At 43.9% G+C, this 17096-nt stretch overlaps 1 pseudogene; it reads left to right on the forward strand.

Moving 5' to 3' along the window:
- The first annotated feature begins 343 nt into the window (after positions 1-343).
- Positions 344-17096, forward strand: part of LOC135504474 (kazrin-like) — a 204092-nt pseudogene continuing 187339 nt past the window's right edge.

Here is a 17096-nt window from a genome sequence, read left to right on the forward strand (position 1 = left end):
GCTACACCAGACAAAGCCTCAGCCTGAGTAAGGAGAATTCATTTGGGAAGTGGTGACTATGCAACGCTCTTTGTTGTCCACCCTATATTTATTTGTCCTTCTTCAAGAAATTATTCTCTCACCAGATTCACTCACAAGGATTTAGGCCGTAGCAGATGTGAATTCTGCTTTTCTATACTGTCAAAGACAGCGAGCTAAAACCTCGTAAGGGAAAAGTCCATGCGGCTGACACCAAAAGTCCATGCAGCAGCACTACCCCCCCCCCCATGGTTTCCCTGGACTTGGTACAGTCCATTTAAAAAGGTGCTTGTCATCTCCCTGTGCTCTGTGTCCTTTCAGCAGTCAGCTGCAGGGAGCACATTTCACAGAGGGAGTGCCTGCTCTCTCTCTCTCTCTCTCTCTCTCATAGACACACTCTTTCTATTCCTCTCTCTGTTCCTCTCTCTCTCTCTCACACACACACACACACACACACTCTCTATCTCATTCTGTTAAAGAACTCTCTCTCTCACTCACTCACACACACACACACAGTCACACTCGCACATGCACCACAGAGGATAACAGTTACACAGAACATTTGAGGAAAAGGACACACTGCTTCTGAAGGATTTTACTCACAGTTTTTAATAGTCTAGTAAAGCAGTGCGGAGGAATACAACCGAAAACACGATACAGTTTCATTTTGTTCCTGGACATGGTCAACTTGACAACAGCATGACACCCTCCTGTTTGGATTCCCTCCTCAGGCCAAAATCCTGAAAATGATGGATGACGACAAGCAGCTGGCCCAGAGGATCGAAGGAGCAGTCCAGTCGGCCAGCCAGGAGGTGACCAACCTGCGCTCTGAGCTGACGGCCACCAGCCGCAGGCTGGCCGAGCTGGGGGCCGCAGACCGGGAGCGTGACCCCCCAATAGAGAATCACCACCAACAACACATCCGCCACCACCACCACCACCACCACCATGGTAACAGAGACGGACCGAGAGAGAGTGTGTGAGAGAAGGAAGAGAATGAGTGTGTGTGTGTAATTGTCTCATGTGTATGCTGCTTCACGTGTGTGTGTTTGTGTGTGTGTGTGTGTGCTTATGTGCTTATATGGGTGAAAAAGCCTTGACTCGCAGTTTAAGAGAGAGTGTCTGTGCCTTTGAGGATTTATAGTATGTGTGTGTAATGTTGGTGTTTGAGGGGGAGAAGGAAGGGGTGACAGTTGGCTACAAATGGGATGGACCAGAGAGAGGAGCGGGGGTCCATCCACTGTTTGATGTCCACTCACATCTCCCTCTGTGCTTCAGTAGGTCCCCTCAGTGTTAAATAATTAACCCCTCCATTTGAACCCTGGAGAGCAGGAGTGGTGCACTTTGGAGGGGTAGTGGTGGCACTCTAACTGGTTCAATACATTCCCCAAGCTTGGCAATGGATCTCTCACTCTGGTGCAAGGGGGGGGAGGGTTGCTGAGGGTTATTGTTTCCAAGTACTGTTTGAATGGCTGCCCATGCTGCAGAATGTGTGTATGTTTGCCCTATCTTGGCTTTGTTTACGGTGTGGCTGTGTTGAGAGCATGTGGGTGCGTTGCTATGTCCCATCCACCCCTCGAACACACACGCTCCTGCTGTTTCCTTGCCTGGAAGCTACAGTAGCAATGAACTCTCCCTGAAGGAATATGTTCTGTAGGTCAGACTTTCCACTCGCAGTCACAGCCAGTTCCCAAAATCTCAGTGAACTGAAAGACAAAGTCTGTTACATGGTGAAAAATTTGTCTTCATTGTCCTGCATTAATATTTTGGCTATTCAATGGAACAAGTCTTTATTTTTCATTGCCTGAAGTTTTGATCAAAGTTTACTCACCGTGTGTGTGTGTGTGTGTGTGTGTGTGTGTGTTTGTGAGTGTGTGTGTGTGTGTGTGTGTGTGTGTGTGTGTGTGTGTGTGTGTGTGTGTGTGTGTGTGTGTGTGTGTGTGTGTGTGTGTGTGTGTGTGTGTGTGTGTGTGTGTGTGTGTGTGTGTGTGTGTATGTGTGTGTGTGTACACTCTGGCAGTGGCGAGGCACACACCCGTTGACACAGACTCCTCTGCGCCAGCCTGGAATGCTTTAGTCGTGTGTCAGCATTGTTTTGAATGGACTCTGCTGTCACTTTGTTATTCAGTTATTTCTGCCAGCTCGTGTGTGAGGTGGATCTGTGTGTGTGGGAGGGAGAGGATTACATGCGTGTGTGTCTGTGAGTGTGTGTGTGTGTTTGTGAGTGTGTGTGTGTGTGTGTGTGTGTGTGTGTGTGTGTGTGTGTGTGTGTGTGTGTGTGTGTGTGTGTGTGTGTGTGTGTGTGTGTGTGTGTGTGTGTGTGTGTGTGTGTGTGTGTTAGTGGGAGAAAGGTGCCTCTGAAAGTGACAACAAGCATTCCGCCAGGCGAGTTTAAATGGTGATGTCACCCTCCCTCATAGAGGCCTCGCCATAGAAATGGACTCCAATTGACTTGAATGGGAATGTCTCTTCACTGCTCAGCTGAGAGACCACAAGCATGCTCATTTATTAAACAGAAATATGATTACTGGGGATTTTACTCACAATTAAACAATACATTTCGGAATTCCTGTTAAAATCTTGTATAGTAGTTTAAAACGTCTCCATGTGCAGGACAATTAAATGGTTTTAGTTAATTTGATTGAGTATTACTGTTGAAGGGGGTGATAGTATTGTGTACATGGACTGGTGTCTCTGTATCTTAACTCTTCCCTCTCTTGTTCTCCTCCATTCTTCCTATAATCCTCTCTTCCCAGCCTGAGTTATGAACATTGGTTGGTGAGTTGTGTAAAAAGAACAATGCCAGGGGGTTTAATTCATCACTAGTTATCGCAGTGGGGAAGGAAGTGTGTCGGGGAGACTGTTGGTTCACTGTGACAGCCCTGCTAGCCGGCTAGCGCCTGGGGATTCACTACTGCACACTGCCACCTTTGCATGGGTCCTCCAATTCCATACACATACAGTATCATACAAATGTGGATATTCTATGCCGAACAACGGTGAGTGTAGTGATACATATAATGAACCTGGAATCATAAGGACCTAATCAAATCAAATGTATTTATATAGCCCTTCTTACATCAGCTGATATATCAAAGTGCTGTACAGAAACTCAGCCTAAAACCCCAAACAGCAAGCAATGCAGGTGTAGAAGCATGGTTGCTCTGAAAAACTCCCTAGAAAGGCCAAAACCAGGCTATGAGGGGTGGCCAGTCCTCTTCTGGCTGTGCCGGGTGGAGATTATAACAGAACATGGCCAAGATGTTCAAATGTTCATAAATGACCAGCATGGTCAAATAATAATAATCAAAGTAGTTGTCGAGGGTGCAACAAGTCAGCACCTCAGGAGTAAATGTCAGTTGGCTTTTCATAGCCGATCATTGAGAGAATCTCTACCGCTCCTGCTCTCCTGAGTGTTGAAAACACCAGGTCTGGGACAGGTAGCACATCCGGTGAACAGGTCAGGGTTCTATAGCCGCAGGCAGAACAGTTGAAACTGGAGCAGCAGCACAGCCAGGTGGACTGGGGACAGCAAGGAGTCATCATGCCAGGTAGTCCTGGGGCATGGTCCGAGGACTCAGGTCCACTGAGAGAGAGAATGAAAGAAAGAGAGAAAGAGAGAATTAGAGAGAGCATACTTAAATTCACACAGGACACCGGATAAGACAGGAGAAATACTCCAGATATAAAAGACTGACCCTAGCCCCCCGACACATAAACTACTGCAGCATAAATACTGGAGGCTGAGACAGGAGGGGTCAGGAGACATTGTGGCCCCATCCGATGATACCCCGGACAGGGCCAAACGGGCAGGATATAACCCCACCTACTTTGCCAGATCACAGCCCCCACACCACTAGAGGGATAACTTCAACCACCAACTTACCATCCTGAGACAAGGCCGAGTATAGCCCACAAAGTTCTCCGCCACGGTACAACCCAAGGGGGAGCGCCAACCCAACCTAATATATGTTAAGATCTGTATGTATATTTGCACAAACAAGCACGCACGCACACACACACACACACACACACACACACACACACACACACACACACACACACACACACACACACACACACACACACTCACTCACTCACTCACTCACTCACTCACTCACTCACTCACTCACTCACTCACTCACTCACTCACTCACTCACTCACTCACTCACTCACACACCCTGGGGGGGGGGGGTTGCCTCCCTCAAGACGTCATTGGACTAATTTGGGTCGGCTGCCTGGCTGCTTAGTAGCTGGAAGAGCATTCACGGGCACCTTGCCCTGGTTCACTATACTCTGCCTCGCCTGCTCTCTGAAATACCTGCTGGAGGTTCTCTGGGGTGCTATAAAATAAAAATATATAGAACTCCTGCACACATGATTGTACCTAAACTTCTTGTCAAAGTTTCTTTCAGAAACGTTTCTCAGAACTTCGGTGTATGTCTGCCTTGATTGTAGCTTTTCAAGCGTTTTCAAGCATGGCATTTTTGACTAAACCCCCCGAATAAATGCGGACTGAATAAATATTCACTCGACCGTATGACACCATCTCAGTGTTGTTCGAGCCTTTGCTCTGATAGGCTGTGACGATGGACTTCCTTGTGATTCATAGCCAGCCTGCTTTGAAAAAATATCTTGCCAACTATTTCTTAATGTGAATCGGAACTCATTAAATACTTGTACATGTTGCCACGGCAATTAGTCATCTTGAGGAACGGAGTAGAGCATATCTTGAAGATAAATAAAGAAACAGTGCAAAGACATTTTCATCTTCCTAGAAGGTGATCAAAGCAGAATCAGGCCTATTAAATCATTTAGTGTAGAGCAGTGGGTGTCTCTGTAGAGGATCAATGGTGGATGCTAATGCTAATACTATAGAGCTGCTATTCTGCTCACGAAAAGGCTTTCTTTTCATTGTTCATTGGTTATTTAACATGATTCTAATGATAGCTGGCCCCGCTGTGCTTAGTGAAACATGAAGCGTAGGCAGCAACAGGCTATAGGAAATTTAGTGAATAAAGTCATTGTAATTGCTAACGGTGTTAGCATTAGATGCTATAATGTAATTAACCTGACAGATACATCAGAGGGAGAAGGGTGATTGGTTGAAAGAGGTTTTAATTGGTTGTTGCTTGACTGACTGTGCAGCTTGTTTGACGTCTTCTTACCTTTCATACTCTAAAGCACACATACGCATGCACACACACACACACACACGCACGCACACGCACACACACACACATGTACACACACGCACACACCAATATTGGTGTCCAGTAGCGTTGGCTAACATGCTGTTTCACTGAGATTATGTTGCTCTCTGAGTAAGTGTGATTTCTATGCGAGTACAGAGCACCGCTATTCACAGCAGGGCTTCATTCTGTGAAAAGCAACACATCCTGGAGAGAGTCCACAGCATAAACATTGAGGAGTGGAGATGTCTATTTTGTTCTTTTGTGCACCTGTGTACACATTTATAAGTAATAGAATCTGCCATCCCTCTATAGGTGTATAATTAAGCAATAAGACACGAGGGGGTGTTGTATATGGCCAATATATAGGACGATGCAACGTGGAGTGCCTGGATACAGCCGTTAGTTGGCCATATACCACAAACCCCAGAGGAGCCGTATTGCTATTATAAACTGGTTATAATTAAAACAGTAAAAATACATTTACTCATGGTACAGTATACGGTCTGATATACCATGGCTTTCAGCCAATCAGTATTCAGGGCTTGAACTACCCAGTTTATAATAAACAGTATATACTCAATGGAATACATAGTAACTACATGTCTTTATACGCTGGCGCTCGTTATCTTGAAAAATATTTTAACACATTCCAGACAAGGATGCATCCCCATCGAAAAAAGTCATTTGGAATGAGGCTTTTAAATCCTGCCTCTTTCAAAACGTCAGATAGTTTTTCTCCACCACTCTGGAATCCTCTTCAATTGCAAATGCAATTTTTGAAATGTCTTTTGTCACAGCTGGTTTAAATGTCAGCAGTATTTCCTATTGAGGGGACTATGTTTGCATCGAATGAGTTAGAGACACACATTAACTGGCAACAGTGATGTCTGGAAAGTATTTTTAAAACATTATTACAACCGTAAACTCAGATTCTCTAATGTACTTGATGATTTTACTCATTCAGTACTTAATACAGAATATGCTACGGTTTTGTAACTGTACAGTTCACATCCGTATCCATGTCTTTTACACTGGTAAATTATAGACATTGTATTTAAAATCAGGAAACATGTTATTTTTACACATTTTTAGGACCTCATCATTAGTTGACCTTTAATGTTTAACTGGCGCTGTGAAAACAGGTGCTCGTCAGTTCAGCACTGTAGTACGCACAGCATTTTCCTCATAGGTATTGACTGCAGCAGAGAGAATGAGGCCGGGATGAACTGGGACCAGAAATTGGCCAAGGCATTTCGAACACACTGGCCCATTCCTTCCCTTGAGACCCCAACACTGGCCCATTCCTTCCCTTGAGACCCCAACACTGGCCCATTCCTTCCCTTGAGACCCCAACACTGGCCCATTCCTTCCCTTGAGACCCCAACACTGGCCCATTCCTTCCCTTGAGACCCCAACACTGGCCCATTCCTTCCCTTGATACCCCAACACTGGCCCGTTCCTTCCCTTGAGACCCCAACTCTGGCCCATTCCTTCCCTTGAGACCCCAACACTGGCCCATTCCTTCCCTTGAGACCCCAACACTGGCCCATTCCTTCCCTTGAGACCCCAACACTGGCCCGTTCCTTCCCTTGATACCCCAACACTGGCCCATTCCTTCTCTTGATACCCCAACACTGGCCCGTTCCTTCCCTTGAGACCCCAACACTGGCCCATTCCTTCCCTTGAGACCCCAACACTGGCCCATTCCTTCCCTTGAGACCCCAACACTGGCCTGTTCCTTCCCTTGAGGCCCCAACACTGGCCCATTCCTTCCCTTGAGGCCCCAACACTGGCCCATTCCTTCCCTTGAGACCCCAACACTGGCCCATTCCTTCCCTTGAGGCCCCAACACTGGCCCATTCCTTCCCTTGAGGCCCCAACACTGGCCCATTCCTTCCCTTGAGGCCCCAACAATGGCCCATTTGTTTTCTAGAGGCCACTATTATTAGCCAAATAATAATACTTTCTTGAGCCTCCCGGTTGGCGCAGTGGTTAAGGGCGCTGGGGTGACGCACAATTGGCCTAGCGTCGTCCGGGTTAGGGAGGGCTTGGTCGGTAGGGATGTCCTTGTCTCATCGCGCACCAGCGACTCCTGTGGCGGGATGGGAGCAGTGTGCGCTAACCAAGGTTGCCAGGTACACGGTGTTCCCTCCGGCACATTGGTGCGGCTGGCTTCCGGGTTGGATGTGCGCTGTGTTAAGAAGCAGTGCGGCTGGTTGGGTTGTGTACCGGAGGACGCATGACTTTCAACCTTCGTCTCTCCCGAGCCCATACGGGAGTTGTAGCGATGAGACAAGATAGTAGCTACTATCAAAAACCCCAATTTAGACCGGCCCACTGGACTAAAATTTGGCCAGCCTATCTGGCATTTAACTAAACTGCCCTATGGCCTTTGGAACGAGCGTGGCTTTATCACAGTCTTATCAGAGTTAGGTGCAGAATGCCACAGTTGATACCAGGCACAGGTTTGGCCATGACGCCCATCTGAACTTTGAGAGTATGATAAAGCACTATATATATTTGATTATTTATTGTTAATAGTCCAGCACTGTCAATATGTAAGAGGATGTTCAACTACACTACTCTAGGGGAGCTGTTGTCTGCTGGCAATCTTTGTGCTTGATTGGCTCCAACGTTTCCGGAGCTGCATGAAAGCAATGATGTAGCTGGCGTTTGTATATTTTATTGTACTACCTACTGTATATTGAAGAAGCTCCTGTTCAAAAAGCACAGACTCAAATTAGTTCCGGTATTGATGAAGTTTGGATGTTTTTGGCTAAATAGTTGCTGATGAATTTAATGACTGTGACTTGTGACTTGCACAGGACATTTATATTGTCCTCTTTAGGTTTCAACATTTTATGGTGCGTTTTATAGCCATTTACTTTAAACTGGTATAAACCAGATGGAGGCTCACAAAAAATAGTCCTCAACAGCTCTATTGAAAATGCAAGAACTGTAAATGTCTGATAGCTACTGCGTTATAACTCTCCTGATGCTGACTGCATTATAACTCTCCTGATGCTGACTGCATTATAACTCTCCTGATGCTGACTGCATTATAACTCCTGATGCTGACTGCATTATAACTCTCCTGATGCTGACTGTATTATAACTCCTGATGCTGACTGCATTATAACTCTCCTGATGCTGACTGCATTATAACTCTCCTGATGCTGACTGCATTATAACTCTCCTGATGCTGACTGCATTATAACTCTCCTGATGCTGACTGCGTTATAACTCCCCTGATGCTGACTGCATTATAACTCCTGATGCTGACTGCATTATAACTCTCCTGATGCTGACTGCATTATAACTCTCCTGATGCTGATTACATTATAACTCTCCTGATGCTGACTGCATTATAACTCCCGATGCTGACTGCATTATAACTCTCCTGATGCTGACTGCATTATAACTCTCCTGATGCTGACTGCATTATAACTCTCCTGATGCTGACTGCATTATAACTCTCCTGATGCTGACTGCATTATAACTCTCCTGATGCTGACTGCATTATAACTCCTGATGCTGACTGCATTATAACTCTCCTGATGCTGACTGCATTATAACTCTCCTGATGCTGACTGCATTATAACTCCTGATGCTGACTGCATTATAACTCTCCTGATGCTGACTGTATTATAACTCCTGATGCTGACTGCATTATAACTCTCCTGATGCTGACTGCATTATAACTCTCCTGATGCTGACTGCATTATAACTCTCCTGATGCTGACTGCATTATAACTCTCCTGATGCTGACTGCGTTATAACTCCCCTGATGCTGACTGCATTATAACTCCTGATGCTGACTGCATTATAACTCTCCTGATGCTGACTGCATTATAACTCTCCTGATGCTGATTACATTATAACTCTCTTGATGCTGACTGCATTATAACTCCCGATGCTGACTGCATTATAACTCTCCTGATGCTGACTGCATTATAACTCTCCTGATGCTGACTGCATTATAACTCTCCTGATGCTGACTGCATTTATGCTCTCCTGATGCTGACTGCATTATAACTCTCCTGATGCTGACTGCATTATAACTCCTGATGCTGACTGCATTATAACTCTCCTGATGTTGACTGCATTATAACTCTCCTGATGCTGACTGCATTATAACTCTCCTGATGCTGACTGCGTTACAACTCTCCTGATGCTGACTGCATTATAACTCTCTTGATGTTGACTGCATTATAACTCTCCTTATGCTGACTGCATTATAACTCCTGATGCTGACTGCATTATAACTCTCCTGATGCTGACTGCATTATAACTCTCCTGATGCTGACTGCATTATAACTCTCCTGATGCTGACTGCATTAGAACTCCTGATGCTGACTGCATTATAACTCCTGATGCTGACTGCATTATAACTCTCTTGATGTTGACTGCATTATAACTCTCCTGATGCTGACTGCATTATAGCTCTCCTGATGCTGATTGCATTATAACTCTCCTGATGCTGACTGCATTATAACTCCCGATGCTGACTGCATTATAACTCCTGATGCTGACTGCATTATAACTCTCCTGATGCTGACTGCATTATAACTCTCCTGATGCTGACTGCATTATAACTCTCCTGATGCTGACTGCATTATAACTCCTGATGCTGACTGCATTATAACTCTCTTGATGTTGACTGCATTATAACTCTCCTGATGCTGACTGCATTATAACTCTCCTGATGTTGACTGCATTATAACTCTCCTGATGCTGACTGCATTATAACTCTCCTGATGCTGACTGCATTATAACTCTCCTGATGCTGACTGCATTATAACTCTCCTGATGCTGACTGCATTATAACTCCTGATGCTGACTGCATTATAACTCTCTTGATGTTGACTGCATTATAACTCTCCTGATGCTGACTGCATTATAACTCTCCTGATGTTGACTGCATTATAACTCTCCTGATGCTGACTGCATTATAACTCTCCTGATGCTGACTGTATTATAACTCGCCTGATGCTGACTGTATTATAACTCCTGATGCTGACTGCATTATAACTCTCCTGATGCTGACTGCATTATAACTCTCCTGATGCTGACTGCATTATAACTCTCCTGATGCTGACTGCATTATAACTCTCCTGATGCTGACTGCATTATAACTCTCCTGATGCTGACTGCATTATAACTCTCCTGATGCTGACTGTATTATAACTCGCCTGATGCTGACTGTATTATAACTCTCCTGATGCTGACTGTATTATAACTCTCCTGATGTTGACTGCATTATAACTCTCCTGATGCTGACTGCATTATAACTCTCCTGATGCTGACTGCATTATAACTCTCCTGATGCTGACTGCATTATAACTCCTGATGCTGACTGCATTATAACTCTCCTGATGCTGACTGCATTATAACTCTCCTGATGCTGACTGTATTATAACTCTCCTGATGCTGACTGCATTATAACTCCTGATGCTGACTGCATTATAACTCTCTTGATGTTGACTGCATTATAACTCTCCTGATGCTGACTGCATTATAACTCTCCTGATGTTGACTGCATTATAACTCTCCTGATGCTGACTGCATTATAACTCTCCTGATGCTGACTGCATTATAACTCTCCTGATGCTGACTGCATTATAACTCTCCTGATGCTGACTGCATTATAACTCCTGATGCTGACTGCATTATAACTCTCCTGATGCTGACTGCATTATAACTCTCCTGATGCTGACTGCATTATAACTCTCCTGATGCTGACTGCATTATAACTCTCCTGATGCTGACTGTATTAACATACATTACATAATCAACCTAAAGAGGAAATGATTACCTATCGGAAATTGTGTTTCAATGGAACGGTCCAAAATAGTAGGATTAAAAGCATTAGAAAATATATGTTGATTATGTTTTTACTTGCATGAGAATCTTCATTTACATTTTAAGGTAAGCTTGTGTATGGGTGTATGCGAAGCAAATGCTTGGTTATTGAGTGTGTACATTGCTCTGTGTGACACATCCAGTAATTCTCCGCATACCCAATCCATGGATTATTGAGTAGGACTGGAGAAAGTGCCCAATCACCAGAAGGCCATGCCACACCTGCAGTGGGTTCATTAGACAACCAATCACAGCGGGGTGATCACACGCATGTGGGTAACACACACACACACACACACACACACACACACACACACACACACACACACACACACACACACACACACACACACACACACACACACACACACACACACACACACACACACACACACATCTGCCCACCCTTCTCTGACATGTGTTGTGGTTTTGTTACAGTGTATTCAGAGACGGTATTTGAGGGGCTTCAGTGAGTAAAGGTCCTCCAGGTCTCAGATGTTTTGAGTTGGTTATATTAACATATTATTTACGTTAATGAGGCCCAGAGGTCTCCAGTGTGTCGATTGGCCCTCTGTCCTTCAGCTGTCGGATGTAACAGCTGATCACTGATGGCTTTCTCCTAGTCCGGGACAGATGGCCTTTGCGCAGTCCGCCTGTGCTCGGTAATCAGTGATATTGTTGCACATATTCCGCTGCCATTAACTGCAACTGCCTAGCGGGGGGGAGAGAGGAGAGGAACGCCCTGTTCTAAAACAATTCTATGGCAAGAAATGTGAGTGCAAATTCCCTCACTAAGTGAAAAGTCCCTTTATTTCCTGGAGAAAGTAGCTTGAAGGAGGATGGCACTGTTAGGCTATGCTATCACTCAACGGACCATGTTTTTCCCAACTGTATCCTCGGCTAAACGACTGGCAACAAATCATTAAAACCCTCATTCATTTGATGAAAGGATTAATTCATTGTAAATAATTGCTCTGATTAAAACAATAAGCTTCTACATTAATTCTTAGATAGCAAACATCTTTAAATGGAGGCTAATGGCCTGGCCAAAAATCTTCAATTACCCTCCTAGTCTTTATTAACTTCATGATCACCAATCTAAAAGGGCTTGAAACAGCTTTAAGAGACAAGGAAAGGGGACAAGGAAAGAGGACAGGATGTTATTTAGGGCTATATCAGGACAGCACCAATTGAATGCTATTGCTTCTGCACCATAAGACTCTCCTAAAGAAGCTACTCATAGCAAGAGAATGGGCATTACTGAAATAATGGGCTGAGATGGGAGATATAGAGAAGCGTGTGGCAGCCAACCCCCCAGTGTTTTGGGAATGATGTGAGCTGATGGTGTGTGTGTCTGCTGCAGGGCTGGGGATATTGTCACCACAGCAATTATTCAAGATGAGGTGCAGGGAGAAGATCTCCTGTGGCAGCGGGCCGATGATGAAATGGCATTTTCCTCTGTTCCATTCTCATTTCTGGGGCAGTTGCTTAACGGATGTGATTTCTGTCTATGTCCTTCTGCTCACTGAGGTCTCTGGGTGGAACAGGACATTTGCTAGCCTGAGCTGTACAGTCTAGAGGGCATCAGTGTGTGTGTGTGTGTGTGTGTGTGTGTGTGTGTGTGTGTGTGTGTGTGTGTGTGTGTGTGTGTGTGTGTGTGTGTGTGTGTGTGTGTGTGTGTGTGTGTGTGTGTGTGTGTGTGTGTGTGTGTTTAGTGATCAATTTTGATGACTTTAATGTCACTGTATGCATGTATGGGATTTCCTATGGGATTTGTAAAAAATGTATTGTCCTTGCACAATAAGTAAACCTTGTCTGAGTTATAATGGCCCATGGGGCAGGAGCATATCTTCTGTTTCTGTTGCGTGAGGCAGCTTGATGTACACACCCTGGACAGGGCACTAGTCCTGCACTGTCATTGGTTATAATTACATGAGAAGCAATGCAATGCTGTGCGGTAGGAGTCAGCAGTACCCCTGCTTTTTTCCACTATAGTCACATTGCAACATTTCCTGGGTAATGTTCATTAGGGGCACACAACAGAAGGTGTTTGCAACAGATAACTAACATTTGCATATTTTATTAGACAATTACAGGTAGTCTCCAAGTTTTTTTTTTTTTTTTTACCAGTTTGGTGCCAAATGAACATGAGCTAAGAATGAAACCAGTGTGTTTTTCCCACATTCTGTCCAGTTTATTATGAAGTATACCGGGGTTGAAATTATTGACACCCTTGATAAAGATGATTAATAATGACTGTACAAAATAAAATATTGATCTACAGTTGAAGTCAGAGGTTTACATACACTTAGGTTGGAGTCATTAAAACTCGTTTTTCAACCTTTTACAAACTATAGCTTTGGCAAGTTGGTTAGGACATCTACTTTGTGCATGACACAAGTCATTTTTCCAACAAATGTTTACAGACAGATTATTTCACTTATAATTCACTGTATCACAATTCCAGTGGGTCAGAAGTTTACATACACTAAGTTGACTGTGCCTTTAAATAGCTTGGAAAATTCAGAAAATTATGTCATGGCTTTAGAAGCTTCTGATAGGCTAATTGACATAATTTGAGTCAATTGGAGGTGTACCTGTGGATGTATTTCAATGCCTACCTTGAAACTCAGTGCCTCTTTGCTTGACATCATGGGAAAATCAAAAGAAATCAGCCAAGGCTTCAGAAAAAAAATGTAGACCTCCACAAGTCTGGTTCATCCTTGGGAGCAATTTCCAAATGCCTGAATGTACCACATTCATCTCTACAAACAATAGTATGCAAGTATAAACACCAATGAACCATGCAGCAGTCATACCACTCAGGAAGGAGACACATTCTGAGATGAACATACTTTGGTGTGAAAAGTACAAATCAACCCCAGAACAACAGCAAAGGACCTTGTGAAGATGCTGGAGGAAATAGGTACAAAAGTATCTATATCTATATCCACAGTAAAAAGAGTCCTATATCGATATAACCTGAAAGACTGCTTAGCAAGGAAGAAGATGTTTGGCCATTAATGACCATCGTTGTGTTTGGAGGAAAAGGGGGGGCTTGCAAGCCGAAGAACACCATCCCAACCATGAAGCAAGGGGTGGCAGCATCATGTTGTGGGGGTGCTTTGCTGCAGGAGGGACTGGTGCACTTCCCAAAATAGATGGCTTCATGAGGAAGGAAAATTTTGTGAATATATTCAAGCAACATTTCAGACATCAGTCCGGAAGTTAAAGCTTGGTCGCAAATGGGTCTTCCAAATGGACAATGATCCCAAGCATACTTCCAAAGTTGTGGCAAAATGGCTTAAGGACAACAATGTCAAGGTATTGGAGTGGCCATCACAAAGCCCTGACCTCAATCCTTATTCTTAAAATAAAGTGGTGATCCTAACTGACCTAAGACAGGGAATGTTTACTAGGGTTAAATGGCAGGAATTGTGAAAAACTGAGTTTAAATGTATTTGGCTAAGGTGTATGTAAACTTCTGACTTCAACTGTATATTGTATTCTTCAAAAATGTGGTTATATTATTTTATACTAATACAATTGCTCAGAGAAAGAGATTTTGTTTCGAGATTTTTGTTTAGTAATATTTTTCTCTCTCAAAAAGGCAAGGGTCAAAATTATTGACACCCCTGGAGATTCTTATAAATAAAGTACTCATAAAGTTTAGCATTAGCACTTTTATTATATATAAGACATGAATGTGGCTGTTACTATGATTACGGATAATGCTGAGAAAGTTACAGAGGGTCAAATATCATCCGCCTAAGACATGCTAACCTCTCACCATTACCAATAACAGGGGAAGATAGAAGGTACACAAACTTAAGCAGAAATCACACACACACACACACACACACACACACATGCTAGACTCAACACCATCGGAACAGTGACGTAAGGGCAACATTCCAGACAAGGCATTAGGCACAGAGAGAGGAGAGGTGGAGATTTGGAATGAAAAAAAGTGTGGGAGATGGTTTCATGAACAAGATTCACTGTCATACATACATATTCAAATTTAAACCGTATTGCTGTATTTTACAAATGTTTGAATTGGCTAGATAGAAAAGGAAAAATATAACAAATTGTCTAACTGAAACAGTAAGCTGAACTATAACTGGAGAAATTTCATGTGGCGATTGTATCGTCTTGATTGCGGTGCAGTAATTCCATTCGCCTTCCTCGGCCCAAAATAGCCCAACCTCTTGGGTTACACATGTACCCCCTGACTAGGATCCTAAATTAAACTCTGTCTAAGGAGCACGGCTCATGAACAAGACAGGGGTCAAACCAAAAATGCCATTAGGGACCAGTACATGAAATGAGTGACACCATTGATAAAGATGAGCAATTATGAATGTAAAAAATAAATCATTCAAATTCTGAGCTACATTGTATGCTCACATTTTGGGAATTGCATTATTTATACCAATACAATTTCTCAGAGAAAGAGAATTTGTTTAACAAGTAATATATTTTATTATTGTCAAAATTATTGACACCACTAAAGATTCTTATAAATAAAATAGTCAAGTTTTTGGTAGTATTTGGTCCCATATTCCTAGCACACAATGACTACGTCAAGCTTGTGACAAACTTGTTGGATTCTTTTCCAGTTGGTTTTGATTGTGTTTCAGATATATTTTTTGCCCAATAGAAATGAATAGTAAATAATGTCTTGTGTTTCTTTGATTGTAAATAAGAATAGAATATATTAATGTGGATGCTACCATGATTACAGATCATCCTGAATGAATCGTGAATAATGGTAAGTGAGAAGGTTACAGAGGGTCCAAGATCATACCACAAAGAAATTCTAAACTCTCACCTTTACCAATAACAAGGGAGGACAGCATGTCTTTCTGTTTTTGTTTGTGGAGCTTCTACATTCTAATTCGGTTCCTCTGTAGATACTGTAGGCTTCAGCAGTGAGATAATGGATGTGCAGACAATAGAAAAGCGAGATTTTGAGGGTGTTTGTCTGATCAGGTAAGAAGACTGTCGGACTGGTGCTCTGTTATACCAATGTGGATGGGTCTATGTCAGTTACCATCTGCCGCTTGGTCGGACCTGACGCTTTGGTTGTCTTCCAAGACATACACACACATACATAGATATCCTGTTGCTCTTTCTGCTGTACCAAATATGCACACTTCCTCCATGTGTTACGTTTAAACTGTCCGCTCCGGCTGTGAATGTGTGTGTGGATCACGGTTGCCTATCCATCAGTGACATGGGCAGGCTGGTGGGCCAGCTGGCGGCGGGTGGTACAGAGATGCAGATTGGGCAGGGCTGGGTGGCAGCAGGGCACTGCAATCAGGTGCCACGGCAGCCCGCTGGCACAGACTGGCCCTGCTCAGAGCCATGTGACAGGGTAAGACGGGTGGGATGGGCACGGGGCACCACAAGAGGAGGAGAGGGAGGCCTCAAAGCGGTGGGCATGAGCCCGACCCTCTGAAGCAGGAGACAAATTGGATAACGCCTCCAGCAGCTTGGATGGACGTGTGGAATGACATATTGTATGAAGAGTATGGGTTGAGAAGAGAGAGAGCGGGAGAGGGAAGAGGGGGTGGCGAGAGGGGACATGGGGGGAAAGGGCGAGGTTAGAGAGATGATGTGTGTGTGTGTTATCAAAGCTCCGGTGTCACACTGACAGAGACGGGAGTCATACACACAAGGATGCAGATACACACATCCAAATATATTACATACAGGACGCCCACATGCACACATTGATACACACACAAACATGACTGCTCTCATCTCAGCCAACGTAGAGCTGTGCTACCATCTGTGGGGTGGTATGCCCTGTATGAAGAAGTGTCTATCTCCAACCAGACATGACAGACAGAATATAGAACACAGGAAATGATGTAAAAACAATCAACAACAAAAAAGGTCTAGTTCTTCTTTGACAATTTAATGATATACCTCATCCACACGGAACCAAAATATAAACACAACATGCAGTGTTGGTCCCATGTTTCATGAGCTGAAATAAAAGATCCCAGAAA

Source organism: Oncorhynchus masou, chromosome 18 (genome assembly GCF_036934945.1).
Source record: "Oncorhynchus masou masou isolate Uvic2021 chromosome 18, UVic_Omas_1.1, whole genome shotgun sequence".
NCBI classification, from domain to species: Eukaryota; Metazoa; Chordata; class Actinopteri; order Salmoniformes; family Salmonidae; genus Oncorhynchus; species Oncorhynchus masou.